General features: G+C 41.0%; 1 protein-coding gene across 3 annotated transcripts in view; it reads left to right on the forward strand.

Moving 5' to 3' along the window:
- The first annotated feature begins 15,156 nt into the window (after positions 1–15,156).
- LOC145361839 (ciliary neurotrophic factor receptor subunit alpha-like) overlaps positions 15,157–27,303 on the forward strand; it is a 123,647-nt gene continuing 111,500 nt past the window's right edge. For all 3 annotated transcript variants that reach the window (XM_080217905.1, XM_080217979.1, XM_080217838.1), the window contains exon 1: positions 15,157–15,277. The gene's annotated coding sequence lies outside the window, so the exon portion shown is untranslated. The remainder of the gene's footprint in view (positions 15,278–27,303) is intronic.

The raw sequence follows: 27,303 nt of genomic DNA on the forward strand, positions 1-27,303 counted from the left end.
CCATATTGCCATTCCTTCATTATCGTTGGGTAAAGATCCTGGAACTCACATCCTAATAGCACTGTGGGTGTACCTACACCATATGGACTGCAGCTGTTCAAGAAAACAACTCACCACCACCACCTTCACAAGGATAATTATGGATGGGCAATAACTGTTGATCTTACCAGCGATACCAATAACCTGTAAATGTGTAAAAACAAAAATGAGCACTGAATGTGTGCCAGCTCCTTCATGTTCTCATTGTTCCTTCAGTTGAATTACATCCTGCTTAATTACTTACCAGGGAGGATTCAGGAGCTGACATTAGGCACATGTGCTCCTACACTGTTCATGCATCCATGGGATGACACTCAACCCTTCTGTCCCCCTGCAGGACATGATCTTACACAACAGAAGGCAGTGTGCCCAGATCGGAAACAGGCTGGCTGATAGCTAAATACTCACTCCATTCGAGGAGGAAGCTGCAAGACTCGCGGGGAGGATTTGGATCCTGCCTGTGCTGAATGTGAAATAGGACTCTCGCAGAAAGTCAGTAAGGATACCCAAAGTCTACAATTGTCAGATGTGCCCAGAAAGTGTGACTCACTTAATGAAGGAACCTGCTTAGGCAACACTAATGTTTATTTTCTCCCTTCCAGGCAACAACAAAAGAGGGAGACCCAGAAGGAAGACCAGCCATCAACCCAGCCCCAATCCCATTTCTGATGACGATGCATCAGAATCCTCAGAGGAAGCACCGTCACTGTGTTCACCTGCACCCTCCATCAGGGCAGCTATGTTCACCTGGGTGGATGCACAACTCAGAGCAGGCTCAGGGTCACAAACTGGTGAGCAATCACTGAGACGAGTCCACAGAGGAAAGAGGAAGTGACAACTGATTGTCCCTGACACATGGAGGACTGCTGGAGACCAGGCCCCTACTCAGTCCTATGCAGATGATGAGCCTCTGAACTTGGCCATAAGTCACCTGATGGAGATGTAGAGACAGGCAGGGAACGTTAGGCAGAAGGCCACGCACTGAATGGATGAAAGGAAGAGTCCATCCACATTCTGCCTGCTGTCGTGGCTCCAACATGTGGTATTTGGCTGCCTCCATAGGAAGGGTGATGAACACCTTGGAGATCTAGGTCCATCAGAACTCACAGTTTCTGACGGATATGCACTTGGAACTGCACTCCATCACTTTAGCCATAGCTTTAGCACACCAATGGCAATGCAAGTGTGGAATAAGGCAGCTCAACCTCCTTCCAGGTGCACCTTCTCAAGCAGTCAGGGAGCTGCTATCGGGCTTCCTCTGGTGGTCTAAGGTCTAGAATACCTGGCCTGCTAAGGGTGCACTCTTTTTGGCCTGACCTGCTGGAGGTGATGGAGTTGCTGACAGAGAAGAAATGGAGCAACAGAGAACAGGTGAAGTGTCCTGGGATGAAGCCCATAGGATGCCTTGCTGGTACACCTCCTCCCTGTGAGTGCCCGAAATATGCAACAGGCAATTCTCTTAGAATGCTGCCTTAGCAGCATCTGCAGTCAAGCCATTGCATGTTCTGCTGGCATCTAGATAGGAGATATGAGGAGGATGCAAAGACATCTCAAGAGGAGTTAGACAGGCTAAGTGAGTGGCCGATCATGGCAGATGGACCATGAGGGTCAAAAACTTAAAACTCTCCATTGTGGTCTGAAGGGATGCAAACAAAAACCTTTCCTCAATGGTGAGATAATGAAAGTGTGATGGCCAAATAGATCTGGCTGTCCTTGTTCAAAAGTAACCATGAGATAATATGGAAATGCACCCGGCAAGTAAACAGGCAACTGGCCACTGATTGCAAGAGCAATTGGGTGCAAGATTAAAGAGGTTTGGCAGCAATTGACAGTAGCCTTGGTGAGACCCTTGAGTCTGAAAAAGTGGTGGAAAGGAGCTTCCTCAGAATTTTCAGACTACAGTTTTGAGATAAGACCAGTAATTTCTCCCCTTGGAGCAGGAAGATAGTATTAAAATTATTTTTAAAAATGCAGCTCACAATTTTAAATAATTTCTGCATACCTAATTAACCTGGCAAGAAAATTAGTTGCAATTTTAAGTTCAATTTTGAGTCCAATTAGAATTAAACACTGTCAAGAAATTGAAATAGATGTTTCTGCTTTGGTAACCTTAAATGACCAAGCCAGGTGATTTAAGATGCCAAGATAAATTTTATTCAGTTGTCATGGTATCACTTCCTCATCTGGAACTTGCGCTCACTTAACTGGAAGTATCAAACTGTTACACAGAATGTTATGACAAATAAATATATCCTGTATTACCGTTTCTCAACTTGTGGCTGAATTCTGTTGAATAGGAAAAACCCTTCTTCTTTTGCAAAAGTGTACTTTATTTGTAAAATATTTGAAAAAGCATTGCAAACATTTCAAAGTGGCCATCACACAAAATGCCATAATATTCAGGTTAACTACAAACATCATGATTCACTCTGATGTGCTTCAATACAGTTAAAGGAACATTACAGACATTTCAAAATGTTCCTTACAAATGGTACAATGGTATTTAAGTTGTCTACCAAGATCAAGTTGCACTCTGAGATTCTTCCATACAATAGTGATACATATAATATTCATTGTATACATTCAATGTGAGTCATGTGGCCTGAGGGCGTTCTATACAATTTCCCTCCCCTCAGTTCACTCTGGCTGATAGGTCTTAGACAGTAACCTTCCCACATTGCGCCTGTGTGGTGGCATCCCAACCTTTGGTGCGTCCCTTAGCATGTAGTCTTGGGATTTGGAATGCGCTAGTCTGCAACATTTGGTTGGTACAATTCTCTGCATTGCAAGACAGACAAGTTTCAGGCAGACCAAAGAGTGTCATTTACCAAGTTGAAGCACATCCAGCAGCAGTCTCGATGTACGCCCCTGGGAACAGCCCCAACCTCTCATTATATTGACTCACAAACATGTGGCTGGCTGACCCCTGGAGTACGACATATTACTGCCAAACTCATAAACATTCCTGCCAATTACACACCCTTGTTAACTTTCTGATTTTCAACTGAAGATATCAGATTTTTAATCCTTTTGTGGTCAATTTGAGAAGCTTTAGTTGCCTCAAGCAAAATCGAAATGAAATACTGATGAAAACACCCTCCAAAAAAGAACTAAGACAACAGGTTATTGGTCAATATAAATAAGGAAAGTAATTTGTCTAGTCTAAACTAACGCAGCCATAAAGAACCTATCAGTGGAGAAAAACTGCAGCAGGCGATGGTGCAGAGGGACCTCGGGGTCCTTGTGCATGAGTCGCAAAAACCCAGCTTGCAGGTGCAGCAGGTGGTCAGGAAGGCGAATGGGATGCTGGCCTTCATCGCAAGGGGGATTGAATATAAAAGTAGGGAGGTCTTGCTGCGGCTGTATAGGGCATTGGTGAGGCCGCAGCTGGAGTACTGTGTGCAGTTTTGGGCACCGTACTTACGCAAGGATATTTTGGCCTTGGAGGGAGTGCAGAGGAGGTTTACTAGGCTGATGCTGGAGTTGAGGGGGTTGAGCTATGAGGAGAGGCTGAATAAATTAGGCTCGTACTCGTTAGAGTTTAGAAGAATGAGGGGAGATCTCATTGAGATGTATAAGATGATGAATGGGATGGATAGGATAGAGGTGGAGAAACTCTTCCCGCTCAGAAAGGATAGTAGGACTAGGTGGCACCGCCTCAAGATAAAGGGGGGGCGGTTTAGAACAGAGTTGAGGAGGAACTTCTTCACTCAAAGGGTGGTGAATCTCTGGAATTCTCTGCCCGTTGAAGTGGTGGAGGCTACCTCGCTAAATATTTTTAAGAAGCGGGTTGATGGGTTTTTGATAAGAGAGGGGATTAAGGGTTATGGGGAGAGGGCGGGAATGTGGAACTGAGCCACGACAGATCAGCCATGATCTTATTGAATGGCGGGGCAGGCTCGAAGGGCTAGTTGGCCTACTCCTGCTCCTATTTCTTAAGTTCTTATGTTCTTATCATCTTTCATTGTATCCTATTGTTTCTTAAGTTGTTTCAGGTTTTCTTATCTATTCAGTAGCCTGCAGATTGTCAAAATTGCTGGGCACTGATAAAACAGCTTATGTAGGCAAACCTGCACCATGAAATGGAATTTGACCTTAACTAAGGTTGTTTGCAATAGAATTGTCCTAGGACAAGGAAATGTTTAACAATAGTTTACCACCATGTGCCTCAATTTATTCCAAATCAGTGGAAAACACTGTAGCGACAAACACTGTAGAAAACACTGTAGGCTAAAGTCTACAAGAAGATTTATTCAGCTGTATGGCCGTACAGAATCAAGCATAATCAACATATTTCTCAAAAAAAATCATTCTTATGTCTATATCCAAATCAAAATTAAAAGTCACTCTTTTTTATATGTAAGTACCCATCATTATACTTGTGTACTTGGTGGAATTGCATGAAGTGAGCTGAAGCACTGCAAAACTTGCCATATTTAATTTGATCAATTTGAATGTGTCCTGCAGTGCAGACCTATTCTTCAACTGTATGAAGGATGCTACATATCACACAACTCAGGGTCCTGAAGATGATCTGGAAGAAAATCCCAACTGCAAGGAATATTCATGACAATCTCACACTAGAGACTTTGGGATTAATTTCCAGCAGGAAACTCCAAATGTTGATTAGTTTCCGACCTGCCCTGAAACAGTGTGGCAATTTCAACAAGCACATTACCATGCAAAAGCTGAAATCCATCCAAAAGAAGTGGGTACAAAGAATATTTTTATCCTTAACGGCTCTGATCCCCTCTCTAACCATTGTCTCAGATGACATAAACTGTTTGAAAACTTGCTGCCCTGTCCTACTCTAAGTTGAGTCACTAAACTCATCTTCTCTCTACCACAATCAATCATCTGACCTATTTTCACCCCTTCAAAATCACCTACCTCTGAGTTGGCTATCAGCTGCTGAAATCCTTATTCATCCCTTTATCACTTCCAGTTTCAATTAGCACAGTGCTCTTTTAGCAAGTCTTGCATCCTCCATACATCTTGCTCACTCAGTGCTCTACAACCAGTGTGCTTCACCAATTTCACTTACCCACTAGCCTTAAGTATTACTTAATAGTCACAAGTAGGCTTACATGTACCATGCAATGAAGTTATTGTGAAAATTTCCGAGTCGCCACACTCTGGCACCTGTTTGGATACACTGAGGGAGGATTTAGCATGGACAATTCACCCAAGCTGCACATCTTTGGACTGTGGGAGGAAACTGGAGCACCCAGAGGAAACCCAAGCAGACACAGGGAGAATTTACAAACTCCTCACAGACAGTGACCCAAGCTGGGAATTGAACCCAGGTCCCTGGCACTGAGGCAGCAGTACTCGCCTCGTCCCACAACCCTTATTATTTCCTGGTAGCGTTCTGCCTTAGTTGTAAAATTCGCATCCATGTGTTTAAATCTGTTTATGTTATCTCTCCATATCCCAGTCCACTGCCTGGTCCAGCTCCCCCCTCCTCCCACCTCCTCCCCCCCAACCCCCGATCTCTTTATTTGTGTGATTCTGGTCTTTTTTTGCACTTATGGAAATCCTGCTATCTGCGGGGCTCTTTCCTCCTGTTGAAAGCATTTCACAGGAAGTGTGATAAAATCCCAGACCTTGGCAAACAAATCTTTGATTGCCAGCTTAATGCAACTAAGGGTGAAGGGATCATCATTCTGGTCTGGATGAAGCCACCTGAAAAAAAAACGAATGTAGATGGACGGTAAAGCAATAATTTATTGCCAGTGATATATAAAGAAGAGCAGTGGACCTTCATCAAGCAGCCACCTCAAAGGAATCGATTTCAGCAACAAAAACTGTTTTATATTCATATTCAGTTACTGAGTGCTGCACTTTTGCCCCCATCTCATTATGGCAATGCATTATTCAATAAAATTGTAGGCTGAAGTGAGACTGGTGCACGGGCTTTGAATTTCATCTTTTTCACATTATGCTCTTTAGGCATCTAATAGATGTCATACCTCTGCAACCAAATAGATAAGTCACTGGTACATGATATACATCAACCCTTGACATCTGGTATTATGGGTTGTATCATATTGCATGGCAATATAAAATAAAGGTTCATGTCTGTTTAAAATAGACCTTCATCAGGTCCACTCACCTGATGAAGGAGCAGTGCTCTGAAAGCTCGTGATACCAGACAAACCTGTTGGACTTTAACTTGGCGTTGTGCAACTTCTTAATGTGCTCACCCCAGTGGCATCTTCACATCATGTTTAAAATAATTAATGTCACAGGAGATTCACTCCTGTAACTAAAGATGGCGTCCATCTAAATAAGGAGAGGTAGTGGCATTGGTACTGGACTAGTATTCTGGAGACTCAGGGTAATGCTCTGGGATTCCATGTTCAAATCCCACCATGGTATAACCAATCTGGAATTATAAATCTAATGATGACCATGAAACCATTGTCATAAAAACCCATCTGGCTCACTAATGTCCTTTAGGGAAGGAAATCTGCTGCCGTCCTTACCTAGTTTGATCTGCATGTGATTCCAGATCCACAACAATATGATTGATTCTTAAATACCCCTGCAAAGGCAATTAGGGATGGGCAGCTCGTGACAGCTACAACAAAATCCTTTTTAAAGGATTTTAAAAAGTAATAAATTAAAATTAAGTTTTTTTTAATGTTTGTTTAATAGAACACAAACTTACATTTGATACTAATGGCTACTACCAGGACGGTATCAAATTGAATTCCCAGGCTGCACTAAATTGGCTGAATGTAATCTAGTGCTATACTTGGCATCTATGCTCCTGGTCAGATAATAGAAAACTCAAACACAATTCCCAGTCTTGATTGGCCTTCAGTAATCTCTGATGGAAACTGCATATGTGTGGTTGTTGAGCAAAGACAGAATTAGTTTTGGCTGTCATATAATCTTCCTGGTCATTATCTAAGCTCACACATGCCAACTATTGGTGCAATATCATAGAGTACTGTTACCACCCAAAGAATTGTACTCCACATTGACACACTTTAACAGCATCCCCAGGAGAATAAGATGGTAGAAATGTTGAACTTAATGCCAATATCTGTTCTAAATCTTGAAGAGGCAGAAAATGCAAATAATTTCATGGTGAATCATAATTCAATAGTCATTAAAAAAATATATTATTGAGTATGCAGTTATTCAAGAAATCTGGATATTAACTGATGTTGTTCCAAATTTTAGACAAAGGTCAGAGCAAATTCTCAACAACGCACAGCCTGTTAGTTCAACATTCATAACAGGAAGAACAATGGAATCTATTAAGGAAACTGCTCAAGTACGTTCCATAAAATTACAGGTTATAATTCCAGTTTAAAGTGAATATCATCATTGGCTGGCCTTCAATTCAAGAATGATGAGTTTCTACCATGGCTCCTCATGTAATAGAACAGGCTGATTTTTTAACCTCAGATCTTTGAGCAAATTGGGCAGGATGTCCCAAGAGGCAGCAGGATCCACTGCGCACAATTTATTCCTTTTACTTTCCTCTCTGCCACTGTTCTGCTTCATTATTAAGATGTTGTAACTCAAAGCATGATGCAACTTGATAGACAGGTTATAGCTATTCTGAATGATTGGCAGCAAGGTCCTCTCAATCATTAATGTCAACACTGCTATGTTTAAATAAATCTCAGGGTGGCTTTAAAGTATTTTCTTTGTCCACTTCTGGAACATTGACCATTTAAGATTTAAGGAAACAAATCCTAATGGGGGACACAGTTTTCTGCCATCTAGGCAGACTCCAGTCTGTTAAAGTTGACTTTACAGGAGTTTTGTCTAAATGGTGTGGAACTTGTTACAAGAAAGACACTAGTATTGTTCAATGGTCCTCCCATTAGGAAATCCGAAGTGGGTGACACGGTGGCACAGTGGTTCAATTCCAGTCTCGGGTGACTGTCTGCATGAAGTTTGTACATTCTTCTCATGTCTGTGTGGGTTTCTTCTGGTGCTCAGCTTCCTCCCATACTCCAAAGAAGTGAGGATTAGGTTGATTGACAATGATAAGTTGCCCCTCTGTGTTGGGGAGATGAGCAGGTAAATGCATGGGGTGAGGAAGATAAGGCCTGGGTGGGGTTTTTGATAGTGCAGGCTCGATGGGCTGAATAGTCTTCTTCTGCACCTTGGTGGAGGTTTTTGTTGTCAAACACTTTTAGGTTGTAGAAGACTGAACTGACGCAGCTGATCCAGTATTGAATCTTCTCGTCAATGGTAGCCTTTGAGAGAGGTGGCTGCCAAAGTACCAATTAGGAAGTACCTAATATATTTCCAGACAAAAAGTGAACATTTGAAAAGAAGGTCAAGCTCAAGAAATGTATTAGATTGTTTTGCATATCAAACAGAATTGATCATTTAATAGACACTATGTATCCTGACTTTTGCAAAGTATTTATAACAATGTATCTCATGGGATACGTGGAAAACAATTCTTTAGCTCAACAAGGCTCCCAAGAGTACAATCTGAAATCTGTAACTTTCACTTTCTTACAGACATAATGGCTGGTATTCTTCAGCTGTTCATTCTCACCACCTCTGCAAGCAAAGATGGAGAAGTTGTCCTCAGCCTAAGCTGCATTCACTGCAATGGGACCAGAGAACCCACTGGCAACAGCAGCAGGAAAATTCCAGCCAATATGATTAGGTCTAACAATTAACAGTAACTGTAGTAATAAAAACAGAATATGCTGAAAATACACAGCTGGTCTGGCAGAATCTGTCGAGAGGGAAACATTGGTACTGTTTTGGGTTGATGACTGCTCGTCAGAACTTTTCGATGAAAGATCAGTAATGCAAGTTTCCCTCCCCACTGATGCTTCCAGGTCCGCTGAGTATTTCCAGCATTTTCTGTTTCGTTTCAGATTTTAAGCACCCGCAGTTTTAATTGTGGGAATTTGCAGACTAGAATTTGCATAGGGATTCTCCTATGCATTCAATTTCACTGATAATGGATATTGCTAGCCAACTAAGTTCATGCAGCTAAAAAAGCAATCAAATACATTTATTATCGAATAATTTACAGCAGTAAATTATAGGTAAATATCACAAACTGTTTAAAGCAGAAGGCTGCTGGGGCAAGGAACAGAATTGCTGGAGAAAACAGTCTCCGGTGTGTCTGAAGGGAAAACTGAAAACAATATATGAGTCAAAGGAAGTTAAAGATTCAAGAAGTTTGAACCACTCTGGCAAACAACAGGCATAATTATGATGAAACGAACAGCCTCCTTAATATTGTAAATGTTTATAATTCCATATATTTAAGTAAACTTTTACAATTCATATATCAAGATTATCCATTCAAAGATTCTGTTGCTGTTATGATTTTATTTTCTGCTAGACTCTTGCAGAATTCAATTCAACCAGATTCTGAAATAGTAACCGGCTTTCAGAAATCTATGAAGAACCGAAGAACATAGCCAAGTCCATTTGCGTTAATCCAACAGTTCTTTAGAAAATAACATTGGCAATCAACCATGATCTAAGCAACAATATCAAGCTCAACTACCTTTGCATTTTTCCACAATTAGATCAAAATATCACAAAGGAAACTGGAAAGAATTTAAATCAGGGTAAAAGGGAAAGGAGAGAGATGATTATGTCTGTGATATTAAATTAAATAGAGTTATGAACAAAACTGAAATACATTTGAATGGTGAGATGCAGTTTTCAAAAAGCCAATAGCAGAGCAGTGCAACTCAAACAGCAACTTCCAGATTTTTGTATTTAACTGTGCATCTCTGTTCATCTGGCATTGCTGTGAAATTTGCACAAAGGTGAGCACCTTACTGTTAGTTTGATGGTAGATTGTAATTAAAGATTGGTAGTGAGAAAGAACGCAGCTGGACCAGTTCTGCCTGAAGCAGTTGGTTTAGAAACCTAGCGAGGGAACATCTTTCTCAGCTTTGCTAGAAAAAAGCCAAATCATGGTTTCTCCAGTTTAAGAAAACAAATGCAGAAATCTGAAGAACAGCTAGTTAAGGAAACTGGAGAAATGAAGTGAAATTTCCAAAAAGTCTGAGGTGAAGGGTGCTGGAATGGAATACTGTTCAGTAATGACAGACCAAGCTGAGAAGAGGGCTATGACGCCAGACAGATATCTGAAGTGATTTTCAGGTTTGTGAGATTTTACTACGAGCTAGGGAACTTGAGTTGAAACAACTATAGAAATCGATGGCTGGATCTCAGAATTCATGTAAAAGCAATTCAGAAAAGGAAAGCCATAAGTGGTGGTGTAGAATTCTGGACTGGATTCACTGTTAAATGTGGAGCAGAAGCCTTGTTTAAAACTATCATTTGGAAAACCTGGTCTGGATTTCAGAATGCAAATTGCTAAGGAAAAGCATTATTATGAGAAAAATTTGCAGCATGTTTTTGGGAGTGGAGCTCAGAAACTCTGACATAACAATCATCTGGGTGGATCTGAGGAGAATCCACAGACATTAACTTGAATTCAGAGGGGAGTGTACGTATTTGATCACACTCAGCTTGTGTGCTTAAAAGGGACTTTTTGCGTTAATGAAACTTTTAGAGCTTCATATGTAATTTTAACTAATGCTAACCTTTAAATGTATTTGTTAAATTTACGGGGGAGTAAATGAGTATTGTCTAATAATCTAACTTTTCATTTTTAATAAATGTTTTTTCTTGTTGTTAAAACTAAGTAGCTGTTTTATGACTCTATTCCTCCACATATTATATAAAGAAAAAAGTAAACATTACAGTCTTTTGAGCCAGGGTTTCATTCTGGGATCTTCCCAGTTGGGAAGCAACAGTAGCTATGCTTATATTGCATGTTATGATTTTATGATAAGACATTGAGATAACTCCACTGCCCTTCTTCGAAACAATGCCTTGGGATTTTTTTTACATCCACATGAGAATGGAGATGGGGCTTGGGATAACATCAAATTGAAAAAAGTTTCTCTTGGTCACTGATCACTTGTTCACCTCACCAATATCTTTCTCAACACCTCAGTGCTGGCAGTCTGCATCCAGATCTGGGTGAGCCACAGTCTTTCATTTAAATATTGGGACGTCCAAAGCCAGTCAGCCCCACCACATATAACTACTGCTTCCATGGAGCTCCTTTGCCATTTTCTCAGCCTGAACCTGACTGGTCCTAACTTTGGTATCCTACTGGAGAGCTTCCGATCTCATTTGGGATCCTGCTGTTACAAGGACCCCTTACTTCTATCTCTGTAATATGGCTCCTCTTGAACCCCTGTCTGTCTGCTGCAAAAACCTTTATCCACATTTTTTAAAATCTCCAGATCCCTCTATGCAAATTACTGCATTGAATACAGGATTTGGGATGTCTAGTTGAAGTTGTACAAGACATAAGTAAAGCCACACTTGAATATTTTACACAATTCTTGTCAATCTATTACAGAAAGGGTATTATTATACCAGAAACAGTGCAGAAAAAAATACTAGGATGCTAACAGGACTTGATGGTTTGAATTATAAAGAGAGGCTGGATAGATTGGCACTTTTTCTCTGGAGTGTAGGAGGCTGAGGGGTGATCTTATAGAAATAAAATAATGAGGGGCATAGATCAGCTAGATAGTCAGTATCTTTTCCCAAAGGTAGGGGAGTCTAAAACTAGAGGGCATAGATTTAAGGTGAAAGGGGAGAGATATAAAAGCATCCAGAGGGACAATTTTTTCACGCAGAGGATGGTGAGTGTCTGGAAGAAGCTACCAGAGTAGTAGTAGAGGCGGGTACAATTTTGTCTTTTAAAAGGCTTTTAGACAGTTATATGGGTAACAAGCAATCAGGACTAGCTTAAATACAAAGGAGTGGCATGGATAAGTTGGGCCGAAGGGCCTGTTTCCATGCTGCAAACCTCTATGACTCTATGTTAGTTGTTAGTTCTGTTATCTTTTCATAGATGCCATCAGACCTGCTGAGATTTTCCAACGTTTTTCTGTGTTTGGCCTCTGTACCAGTGTTCTCCTAGTTGGCCTACAGCTCTCATCTTCCATAAACTTGAGCTCATCCAAAACTCCATATCCTTGCTCACACAAAGTTGCATTTACCTATCACCCCTATGCTCGCTGATCTACATTGGCTCCTTGTCCACTAGTGCCTTGATTAGAAATACTAGTTATTGTGTTAAAATCCCTCCATAGCATGTATCTCCCTTTTAGTGTAACCACTTCCAACTGTCTAACGCCATTGTGTTCCTGTTTCTCATCGAAAACATTGCCTTCAGCTGTTTAGATCCTAAACTCTACAATGCCCTCCCAAAATAAGAACATAAGAACATAAGTAATAGGAGCAGGAGTAGGCCATCTAGCCCTTCAAGCCTGCCCCGCCATTCAATAAGATCATGGCTGATCTGAAGTGGATCAGTTCCACTTTCCCGCTTTCTCCCCACAACCCTTAATCCCCTTGCCTACCAAAAACCTATCTACCCGCGTCTTAAATATATTTAGCGAGGTAGCCTCCACCACTTCAACGGGCAGAGAATTCCAGAGATTCACCACCCTTTGAGTGAAGAAGTTCCTCCTCAACTCCGTTCTAAACCGCCTCCCCTTTATCTTGAGGCTGTGCCCCCTAGTCCTGCTGTCCTTTCTGAGCGGGAAGAACCTCTCCACCTTTACCCTATCCATCCCTTTCATCATCTTATACGTCTCAATGAGATCCCCCCTCATCCTTCTAAATTCTAACGAGTACAAGCCCAGTCTATTTAGCCTCTCTTCATAGCTCAACCCCCTCAACTCCGGTATCAGCCTAGTGAACCTCCTCTGCACTCCCTCCAAGGCCAAAATATCCGTGCGCAAGTGCAGCGACCAAAACTGCACACAGTACTCCAGCTGCGGCCTCACCAGTGCCCTGTACAGTTGCAGCAAGACCTCTCTACTTTTATATTCAATCCCCCTCGCTATGAAGGCCAGCATCCCATTTGCCTTCCTGACCACCTGCTGCACCTGTAGGCTGGGTTTTTGTGACTCATGCACAAGGATCCCCAGGTCCCTCTGCACCGTAGCATGCTGCAGCTTTTCGCCCTGTAAGTAGTAGTCCTTCCTACTATTATTCCTGCCAAAGTGGATAACCTCACACTTGCCAACATTGTATTCCACCTGCCAGGTCCTCGCCCACTCGCTCAGCCTATCTAGATCCCTCTGCAGACTTTCTACACTCTCCGCACAATTTGCTGTTCCACTTATCTTTGTGTCATCAGCAAATTTTGACACCTTACACTTGGCTCCCTCCTCCAGATCATCTATATAAATGGTAAATAGCTGAGGCCCCAGCACCGATCCGTGGGGCACTCCACTAGTCACCAACCACCAATCCGAATAGCAACCATTGACACCCACTCTCTGCCTCTTATTTGACAGCCAATCCCCTATCCACACTAACACCTTACCCCCAACTCCATGCCCCCTAACATTCTGTAACAACCTTTTCTGCGGCACCTTATCAAACGCCCTCTGAAAATCGAAAAACACCACATCCACCGGTTCCCCTCCATCCACCACACTAGACACATCCTCATAGAATTCCAATAAATTCGTCAGACACGACTTCCCCTTAACGAATCCGTGCTGCGTCTGCTCTATCAAACAATTCTTCTCAAGATGTCTCGCTATTTCATCTTTGATGACGATTCAAGCATTTTTCCTACAACAGACGTTAAACTAACCGGCCTATAATTCTCTGCCTTTTGCCTGCTACCCTTTTTAAACAGCGGCGTAACATTAGCCATTTTCCAATCTTCCGGCACTTCCCTGGAATCCAGCGAGGTTTGGAAAATAATCACTAAGGCATCCACTATCACCTCCGCCATTTCCTTCAGCACCCTGGGAGGCATTCCATCTGGTCCTGGGGACTTGTCCACATCAGAACAACTCTCTCCTTAAAACCGCCTTTTTTGTCCAAGCTTTTGGTTATACCTCTGATCTCCTTTTTTGGATTGGTATCTGTTTACTATCATTTGAATTACCTATGGAGTCAACACTGCACTAAAAGCACCGTATAAACGCAAGATCTTTTCTATTACGTAATATAATTCTTATCTAATTGCCCAATGACAATATAAACTTTAGAAAGTTGATAATGCATTTCAGTCATTTTTGAATAGACACATCAGTTTGCAAACACCTCAGATGACAATGGTGAACACTTATGGACCAGTTTGCTTCTGAGTCACAGGATTCAAGTCGCACTCTGAAAAGCATAAAAATCAAGTTTAACATCCAATGCAGTGAATGAGGATGGATAGATTAAACTCTGACAAAGGGTTGTCCAAACTCAAAAGATCAGCTCTGTTCTCTCTCCACAATGCCGTCAGACCTGCTGAGATTTTCCAGCGCTTTCTCCTTGCTCTGATGTAAAGGACCCCATGCCACCATTTCCAATAGCGGCAGTGGAGTTTAAACTTTTTAAAAAGTTTATTAGTGTCACAATTGGGCTTACATTAACACTGCAATAAAGCTACTGTGAAAATCTCTGATTCGCCACATTCCTGTGCCTGTTTGGGTACACTGAGGGAGAATTTAGCATGGCTAATACACCTAACCAGCTCTCATCTTCCTTAAACTTGAGCTCATCCAAAACTCCACATCCGTTGGACTGTGGGAGGAAACCGGAGAGCTCAGAGGAAACCCACGGCGACATGGGGAGAACTTGCAGACTACACACATAGTGACCCAAGCTGTGAATCTAACCAGGTCCCTAGCGCTGTGAGGCAGCATATCCTTTTCGTCCTGACAAATATGTATTTCTCAATAGAAAACAGATGGCCTGATCATTATCACATTCGCTGAGTGGAAATTTGCTGTGGGCAAAATCAACTGCTCTGTTCCTGCAGTCCCAACACTCTTCAATAAAGGGAGTCCTTCATCATCGGAAAAACGCTATGAGCTCCCGGTCGGGTCTTCTATCACTCTCAGTGTGGGCAATGCTGCGGGGCATGTTCTCCTAACGGGACGGACTTGGGAGATGGACAGCAGCCCCGGCCAATAGTGGGAGTGGGAGTTTGGGGAGGGGAGGGGAGGGAGGCGGTGCATCCGGTGTTTGTTACATGTTGCTGGCCGCCCAGCGGGCGGGGGGAGGGGGAGCCTGAGGAGCCGCGGGAGTGATTGACAGGGCAGGGCTGCTGCTGCTGCTGCTCGAGCTGGAGTGTGTTGTCTGACTTGGTTCCCACAGACTGGGTGAGCGAGCGAGAGGGAGAGAGAGAGACATGGATGACCCAGCGGGCTGAAGCCACGGACAAACGCACAAGGTAACCAGGGACACTATGTGAACTGGTTGCATGGATGGATGGATGAAATGAACTTTTTAAATTTGTTTTTGCTGCGTGTGTTGTGGCTCTGTGACTTAAGTTTCTGAGGGATTGATTTTTTTTGTCTCTGTGTCGGCGGGGAGGAGGTTGGTGTTGAAGATTTGTTTCACTTGGCTCGGTTATGCCCTCACTGCTCGTCGGAACACACAACACAGGGCGGTTCTTTCCCAAACTTTAGCACTTAAAGTTTCCGCGCGACCCTCCATCATTTAACTTTGCTTTCACTGCTAAAGATCAGGAAAATTTGACCTGGTGGTATCTGTAACCCTCGCAACAGTAACTCATGAACTACAGTGCTTGTCTTTCCGCAGTTGCACTACCCAAGAGATTACCAGTACTCTGCTGTGATTTATTTTAAAATAAGGCGATAAGGGAATGTCTCATCAATCCTGTTCCCCCCCCCCCCCCCCAAATCATGATTTGCAGAACCGTAGCTTTTGTCAGTTCCGTCAAAGAAAAGCGGCCAAAGCCTATTATTTTGCCCATTGACAGCCTGAATTCGTTACAGTTTGTAGTCCATATCGTTCACCACCGTTTTCATCCGCATATTTCAGTGAGTTATAAGTTTCTGTAAACGGTGGAGTTCAAAGACTGTTTAATTTCCTCTCCCAGTTACTGCACTGCAATTATTGTGCGTGCTTTAATTTTTGCGACGAGCGTTTTGTTAGTTCGGAAGACTTCAAAGCATTTTTGTCTTCCCGTTCCTTTCTAAATGAAATGCTTTTAACTCACTTGTGGTGACGTCTTCATCAAAAGAACCACATTTAGCAAAAAAGCATAATTGTTAGTAGTGTTAATAGATGGGTGACCAAAAGGAGTAGTTTTAAAGAGAGGGAAAAAGATAAAGTTAAATTATTAGTGTGGCAAGTAGGCTTACATTAACACTGCAATGAAGTTACTGTGAAAATCCCCCAGTCCTCACACTCCGGCGCCTGTTTGGGTTCACTGAGGGAGAATTTAATATGGCCGGTGGGAGAAAACTGGAGCACCTGGAGGAAACCCAGGCAGACACTGATTTGATTTGATTTGCCTTATTACTGTCACATGTATGAGCATACAGTGAAAATTATTGTTTCTTGCGTGTTTTACAAACAGAACATATTGTTCATAGAGAAGGAAAGGAGAGAGTGTTACAGTCATAATGTGTCGAGAAAGAACAACTTAGTGCAAGATAGGTCCATTCAAGATATGATGGCAGCAGGGGAGAAGCTGTTCTTGAGTCTGTGATATGTGACCTTAGACTTTTGTATCATTTTTCTGACGGAAGAAGGTGGAAGAGAGAATATCCGGGGTGTGTGGCATCCTTAATTATGCTGGCTGCTTTGCCGAGGCAGCGAGAAATGCAGACACAGTCAATGGATGGGAGGCTGGTTTGCGTGATGAATTGGACTGCATTCATGACTTTTGTAGTTTCTTGCTGTCTAGGGTAGAGTAGGAGCCATACCAAGCTGTGACACAACTAGAAAGAATGCCTATTTATGGTGCACCTGTAAAAGTTGGTAAGACTCGCAGCTGACATGCCAAATTTTCTTCGTCTCCTGAGAAAGTAGAGGCGTTAGTGGGCTTTCTTGAAAATGGTGTCGGCATGAGGGGGACCATTTATTATTGTCACATGTATGAACATACAGTGAAAAGTATTGTTTCTTGTGTGCTATAGAGACAAAACATGCCATTTATAGAGAAGGGAGTGAGAGAATGTAGTGTTATAGTTGTACTAGGGTGTAGAGAAAGATTAATTTAATACACGGTAAGTCCATTCAAAAACCTGACAACAGTAGCAAAGAAGCTGTTCTTGAGTCGAATGGTACATGACTTCAGACTTCTGTATCATTTTCCCGAAGGAAGAAGATTGAAGAGAGAATATTCAGGGTGCATGGGATCCTTAATTATGAAAAGAGTTAGTCTGGAATGCATGGGGCCTTAATTATGAAAAAAGTTAGAATGAAATTTTAGAAGCATAGAATTCGATGTATGCTGGGTTCGGCTTGCAAGAAGTCACCTCAGTCTAGTGCCTTGTTTGTGACATGTTTGTGATCTGGACACCTAAAAATTTGAAGCTCTCGATCCTTTCTACTTCATCCCCGTTGATGTAGACAGTGGCATGTTCTCCTGTACGCTTCCTGAAGCTGATAACAGTCTCCTTCATTTTATTGACATTGAGGGAGAGATTATTGTCATAGTACCAGTTCACCAGACTCTCTATCTCATTCCTGTACTCTGCTTCATCGTTGCTTGAGATCCAACCAACTACGGTGGTGTCGTCAGCAAACTTGAAAATTGAATTGGAGGGGAATTTGGCCACAGTCAGAGGTAGTATAGTCGGGGGCTGAGAATACAGCCTTATGGGGCACCGGTTTCGGGGATGATCGTGGAGGAGGTGTTGTTGCCTATCCTCACTGATTGTGGTCCATGCTTTAGGAAGTTCAGGGTCCAGCCGCAGAGGGAAGAGCCATGGAGTTTGGAGATGGGTTTCGTAGGAATAGTGATGTTGAAGGCTGAGCTGTAGTCAATAAATAGAAGTCTGACATAGGTGTCATTGTTATCTAGGTGTTACAGGGTTGAGTGCAGGGCCAGGGAGATGATGTCGGCTGTGGACCTGTTGCACCAGTAGGCAAGCTGTAGTGGATCCAGGCAGTCCGGGAGACTGGAATTGATTAATGCCATGACTAGCCTTTTGAAGCACTCCATAATGATGGATGTTAGAACCACCGGACGATAGTCGTTAAGGCACACTGCTTCACTTTTCTTCAGTACTGGGATAATGGTTTTCATCTTGAAGCATATGACCCAAGCTGGGAATCAAACCCGGGTCTCTGCTGCTGTGAGGCAACAATGCTAACCACTGTGCCACCATGCTGCCCTAGAATTGAGGTAGAAAAATAGAGAAGAATCCCAGAGCTTTAGAGCTTCACAGCTGGTGCACAGCCACCAAAGCTTAAGCACTGAAAATCAGGGATGTGCAGGATGACAGAATTGGAAGAATGCAAAGATTTAAAGGGCTGTGGCACCATAAGAGGTCACACGATGAAAGCCCAGGCAGCAGCCACTTTATTAGCCATGGCTGAGGGCATGCTTCTCTAGGTAAAGTTAAGTTTTAGAGTTAATTTATTAGTCACAAGTAAGGCTTACGTTGATACTGCAATGAAGTTACTGTGAAATTCCCCTAGTCATGACATTCCAGAGTCTATTTGGGTCAATGTGCCTAACCATGCTGCTGCTGGTTGACATGGGATCACTTTCTGCGTTCGGGGCTGTTGGAGTCTTTGTGATTAAAATTCAATCTGAGATTTTAATGTGAAGGTGTTGTGGAATGGGAGCCGATGCACATGAGCAAGCATAGGGTAATGAGTAATGAGGGGATCGGCTCAGCTCAATTGGCTGGACATCTGTTACAGAGCAATGCCAATAGCGCAGATTCGATTCCTGTACCGGCTGAGGTAATTCATGAAGGTCCACCTTCTCAACCTTGCCCCATGCCTGTGGTGTGGTGATTCTCAGTTTAAACCACCACAAGTCATCTCTCCCCCTCAAAGAGGAGAGTTGCTTCTGGTCGTTTGGGACTATGGCAGCTTTACCTTTTTTTAATGATTAAAATGGACTTGGTGTAAGTTAGGATATTGGAAGCAGTGTTCCGGGTGTGCTTAGGTTTACAGAGTAGATGTGCCATTGAATTTGGGATCGAGTAGGGCACTTAGTTTGTTAATAATCTGCTTTAGCATCAGGTGCTGATAAGAGAGGTGGATGGAGTTTGTGATATAAACTGAAGACAATGGCTTCACTCTTTCCAATATTTAGTTAGAGACATACTGCTGGGAAGTGTGTTTTCTTAAATTGGTGTGTTTAATTTCTTTCCTTTTGTTTTGCTGGATTACTGCGGTCCTAGCACTCAGACAGAAAATTATTTTATACAATTCTAATCTTGTTATTAATCTGTACAATGTAGAGTGTTAAGACGTTCAATAAAATGCAAACAATATGAATTAGAGTTTCAATGTGTGAGCCTTTTCTTTTTCCTTGTTTCTTTTCAAATATCTTCAAAAAAAAGAAGCAGCAGAAGGGGGAATTTTGATCCAACAATCCCAAACTCTTTGTGTATCACACAGCTCTTTGTTTCCTATCAGTGCTCATTCCATTTCCATGTCATTGTTTATCCTATGGGTTTCACACTATTATTTATTTTGTGTTTAATTGTTGAGTTAATTTCACTTTAGAAATAAAGCAACTGCTGTCCAGGCCACTCTTTGATCTTCCAACCTCAAGCTTTGTAAAGCTTTAGATGAATTAAATAGGAAATGAAGAGCCAGCAAAACATTTCATTTTTGTGCATTTGTTTGAGGGAGGATCTATGTACACTTTTCTAAGGCAGTTGACCATAATGGGAAGAACATTTTTAAACCTCTTCACCTGCTGGTATGGAGCAAAAATTTTCTCCAAAAATGTTTTTAGATCAGCGTTCTTTGTATTGGAACTTTTATAGTTTGAAGCACGTGACACAATATTTTGTCATTTGAAGTTTGAAATTGATTGGTCAGTTGAGTGAAATAAAAACAACATGCTGGGAGTACTCAACAGATTAGGTGGCAATTGTGGGAAGAGAAGAAGAGTTAACTTCCTGATGAAATGTTGCAAAACAGCAACCTGAAGTATTACCTCCTCTTCTCCACCATACAGCTTGACCTGCTGAGTATTTCCAGCATTTTCTGATTTTTATTTCAAATTTCCGGCATCTGCAGCATTTTTCTTTTGCCTTATTTGCATAACTTTAATTCTATCACAATTCATCATGGTAAGAAGTCTCACATCACCAGGTTGAAAATCAATAGGTTTTTGTGGCATCAAAAGCTTTCGGAACACTGCTTCATCAGGTGAGCAACGCTCCAAAAACTCGTGATACCAAACAAATCTGTTGGACTTTAACATGGTGTTGTGAGACTTCTTACTGAGCCCACCCCAGTCCAACGCTGACATCTCCACATAACAGTTCATCATGGACGCAGCTATTTTGTTGGCTATTTAATTCTGTCACAGTTCTTTATAGACACAGCCATTTTGTTGGTTATGTTACAGAAAACCATGAATGTGCCATTGTTTCATCAGTTATTGAAATAGTTTTGGTTTTAGCTGGGCAGTTGGCATGAGGACGATGAAACTTGAACATCTGCTTCCAAGAATGTTTTGTATATGATGGGGGTATAATTATTCATAGTTTTATTGCTGTTATTTTCATGCATGAAGATTCAGTTACATTACAACTTTTGCATTACATCAATACATAAGTTATAATAAATGCAAATTAAATTGTTATCCTTACTGCATCATATTTTGACATTAACCATGGACGAAAACAAACTTTGACATTTATTTTTGCTTTACTTTGTTTCTGTTTACTTTGTTTCTGATTTTAGATGATTATTATCAGAACTTTTCATTGTTTTAAAAAATTTATTTAGGATAAAAATACTGAATATATTTAACCAGAACCGACATTCCACATCCAGTTGCTGTTTTAGTGTCTTTGTTAGTTGATTGTAATTTCAGCTTCTTTATCTTGCTAATTTTATCTGCGAAGTTAATTGTTCTCTGTCCAGCTCCAATAGGAAAGAGCTCCTGAGGATGTAACCTTGAATGAGAAGGTAGCCTTATGCACTTTGGCTTTCTGTCTGATTTGGTGGAACTGTAACTCATGTGGGATAAACTTTAAAGCACTTCCAGGTCACCTGTTGACCCATCTAGGATATTTTTTGTAAAAAAAAATTAATGATTAAACTATCTAGTTATGGCAAAGAACCAACTTTCTCAACAATTTCTCTTCCATCTTCACTTGCACTGTTTTAAAAAAAATAAGAATTTGTGCCAGTATGCTCATGTGAATGTACTTTATAATTGATTATAGAGCAGGGCAGAGACATGGGCATAGTGGTGTTATGATAATGTCACTGGATCCATAATCCAAAGGCTCAGGCTAATAAAAGCAAATTATTGTGGATACTGGAATCTGAAACCAAAAGAGAAAATGCTGGAAAATCTCAGCAGATCTGGCAGCATCTATAAGGAGAGAAAAGAGCCGACGTGTCAGTTCCAGATGACCATTGACTAAGGGTCATCCAGACTCGAAATGTCAGCTCTTTTCTCTCCTTACAGATGCTGCCAGACTTGTTGAAATTTTCCAGCATTTTCTCTTTAAAGCCCTGGCCAATAACCTAGGGACATGTGTTCAAAACACATCATGCCAGCTGTTAGAATTGATGACCATAAAACTATTACGCTTGTTATAAAAACCCATCTGGTTCGCTAATGTCCTTTTACTGAAGGAAATCCTTGTCTGTTTTGGCCTACATCTGCCATTGTTTAATAGAATGATACAGCACAAAAGGAGCCATTTGGCCCACTGACCCCATGTTGGTTTGCTGCAAGAGCATTCCTGTGAGTCGCACACACTACCTTTTCCATGTTGTCCAGCAAATCTTTTCCGTTCAGGTGCTTATTGAATTTCTGTTGGGATGCTACGATTGAATCTCCCTCCCCCACTCACCTGGGCCTACCTCATAGAGTCGACAGCACGGAGACCAGTCCTTTGGCCCAAACTGATCCATGCCGGCCTAAATGCCCATCTAAGCTAACCATTAAATTGATCTTTCACTACAGTCTAGCTAATGGCTGTAACACTACATTCTGCACTCTCTTTCCTTCTGTATGTAAGGTATGTTTTGTCTGTACAGCGTGCAAGAAACAATACTTTTCACTGTATACCAATATATTTGACAATAAATTAAATAAATGGAAGCAGTTTCCCCCATCTACTCCATTCAGGGGCTGTGTGGTTTCGAATACGTCTGTCAAATCTCCTTAACTTATCTAAGTGACTCCAGATCCAAGTAATTGTGGATGACTCTTACCTGTCCTCTAAAATGATGTAGAAAGCCACTAGTTTCAACAGCAGTTCAGGATGGGCAACAAATACTATCCTTACCAGTGACACTTACATCCCGTAACAGAAAAGATTGTTCTGGATCCCTTTGTAGCTCATGATCTTCCATCTGTGTCTCAAGTCTTATCATCCTATAAAAGGCTTTATGTCAAATCCTTTTTTTAAATTTTACTCTATACTTTGTTTTACAAGCTTTTAACTTTTATGTTGTATTCATGGTGAGTCACCCGTCCTGCCAAAGAGACACCTGTCTCATTTAGAAACATAGGAACAGGAGTAGGCCGTTCAGCTCGTTGACTCTGCTCTATCATTCAATACATTCATGGCTGATTAGGCATTTTAATGCCTGTTGTACACATTATAGTCATAATTGTTTGCATTATCAGAAAATCATCAATCTCTACCTTAAATATACCCAATGACTAAGGTTCCATAGCCCTGTGGGATAAAAAAAATTGAAGGTTTATAACTCTTTGTGTAAGGATATTCCTCCTCATCTCAATCCTAAGTGGCTTACCCCTCATTTTGAAATTGTCCTCCCTGGTTCTTGACTGCCCAACCAAAGGGAAACAACATGCTACTCCAGGTGCGGTCTGACCAAGCTTCTATACAATTGAGGCAGGACTTCACTATACTCAAGTCCACTTGTGATTAAAGGCCAACATTCCATTAGATCAATCTAGTCTTTTTAACAAGCCTGGAGTCGGCTATAAAGCTTCTTGCATTCCTTTTTTCATTCTCACCATAAAAGGCTGTTATTTTGATTTATCAAATGTACCTTCACTTGATCCTTTGTATTGATTGCCTCAAGTACACTTACAATACTTTCAGAACTGTCTTCATTTTCTTTTTACAAATATGAAGTATGATACAACTGAGAACATGGAGTAGTCAATGTCTAAAGTCAAACGTTGCTATTCATAGAAGCTTTGAATCTGGATTTAGAGGTGTTCTTGGTGCAGTTGGTTAGTGGCACATGGATCTTGGTAGCTCCAGTATAAACTGATTGACCAGAAAAGTATGTCTTGGTTGATGCAGAAAGCTTTCATTGAAGTTGTCATCAAGAGTATGAAACCCATGCATCCAAACAAGAGGTGAAACACATCTCTTAGGCCAATGTAAAAGCCTCTAGTGACAGAAATGATCCATTTCATTTCATGGTTAATAAATGCAAGTATAAGTTTTTAGTAATACCAAGATAAATGTTTGGTGCAATTTTTGTGAAAAATAATGTTGGAATATCCGTAATGCTTCAAAATTAATCTACCTGTTCAACTGGATTTTCAAAATAAGGCCAAAAAAAGTCCAATTTCAGCTCCTGAGGGTCTAAAGTATTGGTTTGCAAATTGAATTATGTTTTAAATTTTTGGCTTGAAGCAACTTGATTATTACATCCTTTCCTTTCCCTCCTCTCTACTTCACACCCATAGTAGTAAGTAAGGAAAAACTTTCTTCAGGCTCATAGTTATGCCTTCTATTTTCAGCTTCATAAATATTATTATAACTATGTTATTCTAAATATATTATATATATAAAGAGAAATAAAAAGTTAATTTGCAGATCCTTGGGATTTGATTTGGAGGATAACTGCACCCCCCCCCCCAACCCATCCTCCCCCCAATACCTTTGTCTCTCTTTTACAGCAAAAATCTGTCCAACTCAATCTTAATCATATTCACTGATCCAGCCTCTACTACTGCCTGTGGAAGAGAATTCCAAGACTGATAATCCTGTGAGAGAAAAAAATTCTTCTCGTCTGCATGATACTGGAGGGCCCCTTATTTCCAAACAATACTGCCTAGTTCTTGTTTCTCCCTAAGGGAAAAAAATCATCAGAATCCTATATGCCTTTATTCTTCTAAAGGCAAACAAAAGATGATTCTGTGCATTCACAATGTGGAGGACAAGCTTCATGTTCATTCACCAGCCAGTTGAATTGTGATGACATAAGATTTTGAATAGGCTGGCTTAATCTCAGACAGTTGCAATGGAGAGGGAAGGAAACGATAGTTTGGAGTGGCGTTGAAACAATAGCTTCAGTTTTAATAATATTTAATGGGGGGGGAATTTGTGTTCCTTCAGAACTGGATGTCAGATGAACCAAATGATAATTTAGCAACAGAAAGGAGTTGAGAGAGGTTCTATTGAGATAGAGCTGGGTGTCATAAGTGTAGATGTGAAAACTAATGCCATATTCTCAAATGTCACCAAGGGAAAGCATGCAGATGAAAAAATGGGAGGAGGGGTTGATCCTTGGGGATGCCTAAGGTAACAGAGGTAGGATAAGGAAGAGAAGCCAGGGACATGGGGGTTAGCCAGACACAGCATTCCCCTGGTCTACAGAGTTTAAAGCCACATTTTTGTGAAAATGATTTATTTACTGGAGTTTGAGAAAAAACAAAACTCTCTTTGGGGCTTTTCTTTCTTCTCCCTCTCCACAAGTTAAAACAGGTCATTCTGATAACTTGGTTTTGTCAAATGGCAGGTAAACTAGTAACAGTAAAGCTTGTTTTTAAGGTGAAAGATATTTTAAGCTTCGCTTGTATGGATGTAAGTACATACTCAAATAACTAGTTCAAATAATGCCTGTTTATTATTCCCATATAAGTACCTGGAAAATAACCTGTACTTTGGTGCCTTCACATGAAATTGCAACATAAAACCTGATATCCTTGGACTACTGGTAGAGTACAAACAGTACTGACAGTGAGTTAGGCAGCAATCTATAGACTTGATTGTATTGCTAAATAAATTCTGTTGTTTCCTTTTAACCTCTGTCAGTCCCAGTTGATCCCCATTTTTAGTTTGATAACTGAAAGATGTTGTTGAATTGCAGATACAATCAGCTGATATTTCTTCAGTTTAGCTCTTTTAATGTTGTATTTATTAAAGGGAAGGTCTTTGGAATTTACTGGTAGATAATCCTAGAAATAATTTAATAACATGGCATTTTTTCAGTATTTGCCTTGCCTTGAAATTGCCTTTCCTTCAATTTGTTGAAGACCATAAGATGTGGGAGCAGAAGTAGGCCATTCAGCCTGTCTGCTCCATCATTCAATGAGATCATAACTGACCTGATATGATAATCAACTCAACTTTCCCATCTTATTGCCATGTCCTGTATTTCCCTTACTGATTAAAAATCAATGACCCAGTCTCTACAACCCTCAAAAGAATTCAACAGATTCACTATTCTCTGAGAGAATAAATTCCTCCTTATTTTTGTTTTAAATGGGTGACTCCTTGCTCTGAGAGTATCCCCTCTTTTCCTCGATTCTCCTACAAGGTGAAACAACCTCTCAGCATCTATCCTGTCAAGCCCCCCCCCCCCCGAGAATCCTACATGCCTCAGTAAGGTCACTCTCTCAATCTTCTAGATTCCAATAAGTACAGGCTCAACTTACTGAACCTCTCCTCATAAGAAAATTACTCCCTTCTGGGATCAATTAGTGAACCTTCTCTGGGTTGCCTCCAATGTTGGCATGTCTTTCCTTAGACAAGGGGACCAAAACTGTTCACAGTATTCCAGGGTGGTCTAACTAATGCCTTGTGTAGTTTTAGCAAGACTTCCCCGAGAGAAAAAATTCCTCTGTATCAGTTTCTTGCATGAAAATAGACACTTATTTTAAAATAAGAGATTTGCAAGAGGCCAGCCATTTTAGTTAACATGCATCGATGGTTTGGTGCAGTATGATTACCACATTTACTGCCATCTGTTGTTTTATTAAAGCACTTTCCTGTGTTGAGAAAAACACTTCTCCTGTGTTTGCTTGGTGGCACCGTTCTGACGAAGCTGTACTGAACGTGCTTAGCACTGTGACGTCAATGAAAAAAGATAAATGGTCACCTTGATATTTTTCAACATTAGTGTGTGTGAGTTAATCTTGAAAATAACAGAGTACAGCAAAGCTTTCTCAAGAAAGTGTCACGTTTATTCCTGAGTATGTATCATAAAGTCATAAGGGCAGAGGTTCATCTGCCTCATTTGAGTAGAATGCAGGAAGCATAACTCAAATAGGATTAATTGCATGTTAGTAATAGAACTCGCCTGAATATATTTTCTTGCATTATTTTGAAAGAAGGGAAAATTTTACATGATCTAAGTTGTGTGATTCTCCACACCTGATTTACACTAGGTAGTATCGACAAAAATCCATCCTATCACTCCCCCACCTCAAAAAGAAAAGCTTTAGTTGTCCCATGTTTCCTGTTGCTTCCTGGTACCATTTTTGTTCAGTACAAGACACAGACCCTCCCTTTCTCCACCTCCTATGCAATAATTCTTATTATTACTGCCACAATTGTTTTATCTTAATGGTCCACTGAAATTTTATCTGATTTGATATTAAACTTTCAACTAAAGCTTGATCACCAAAAATATATATGTTATAGGTTACCAATGTGAAGTAAAGCACATCTGATGGATCTAAGGATGAATTTTACACTTCGTGGGGGTTTGGGAGTAGTGATGTCCACCACTGTCACACCATAACTTCTGGATGTTTGCTTTAGTTTCCGAATTCGGTTTCCAACATTGATTATTTGAGAATAGACTGATAGCCTTTTTAACTTTGTTAGAATAAACACATCCTAACATTTTTCCATAATCCAGAAAATTCAAAAATTTCTTGATCCCAAGCGTTCCAGACAGAGGAGATTACATACTGTAACCTAAATTTTAAAATTTGGTGATTAAAAGTTAATGTGTACCTGATCGTATTTTGTTTTACCGGTGTCCCTCCTTTGTGCTGAGTGACTGCCACATGTCAAATTTTTGTCATCTAAATGCACAAGAAAATAGTTGTTGAGCCTGCAGATTGATTAGGGTTGGAATGTTTTGTTTTATTAGTGATAGGTACACGATGTGCACATTGCATGTCGCAAAATGTGTAATCTGAACTGGTGTCAGTTGTTGATTTTCCTCACAGCAAGCGCTATTGTAAATAGTTGCCAGTTTCTGTTTTCCAGTTATGAGCCATTGGTGCTTTGGTCAATTTAAGGCACCATGGTTATGCAAGGATACCTGAAATTGGTACAA

Source organism: Carcharhinus amblyrhynchos, chromosome 1 (genome assembly GCF_965287045.1).
Source record: "Carcharhinus amblyrhynchos chromosome 1, sCarAmb.v2.hapA, whole genome shotgun sequence".
Taxonomy (NCBI): domain Eukaryota; kingdom Metazoa; phylum Chordata; class Chondrichthyes; order Carcharhiniformes; family Carcharhinidae; genus Carcharhinus; species Carcharhinus amblyrhynchos.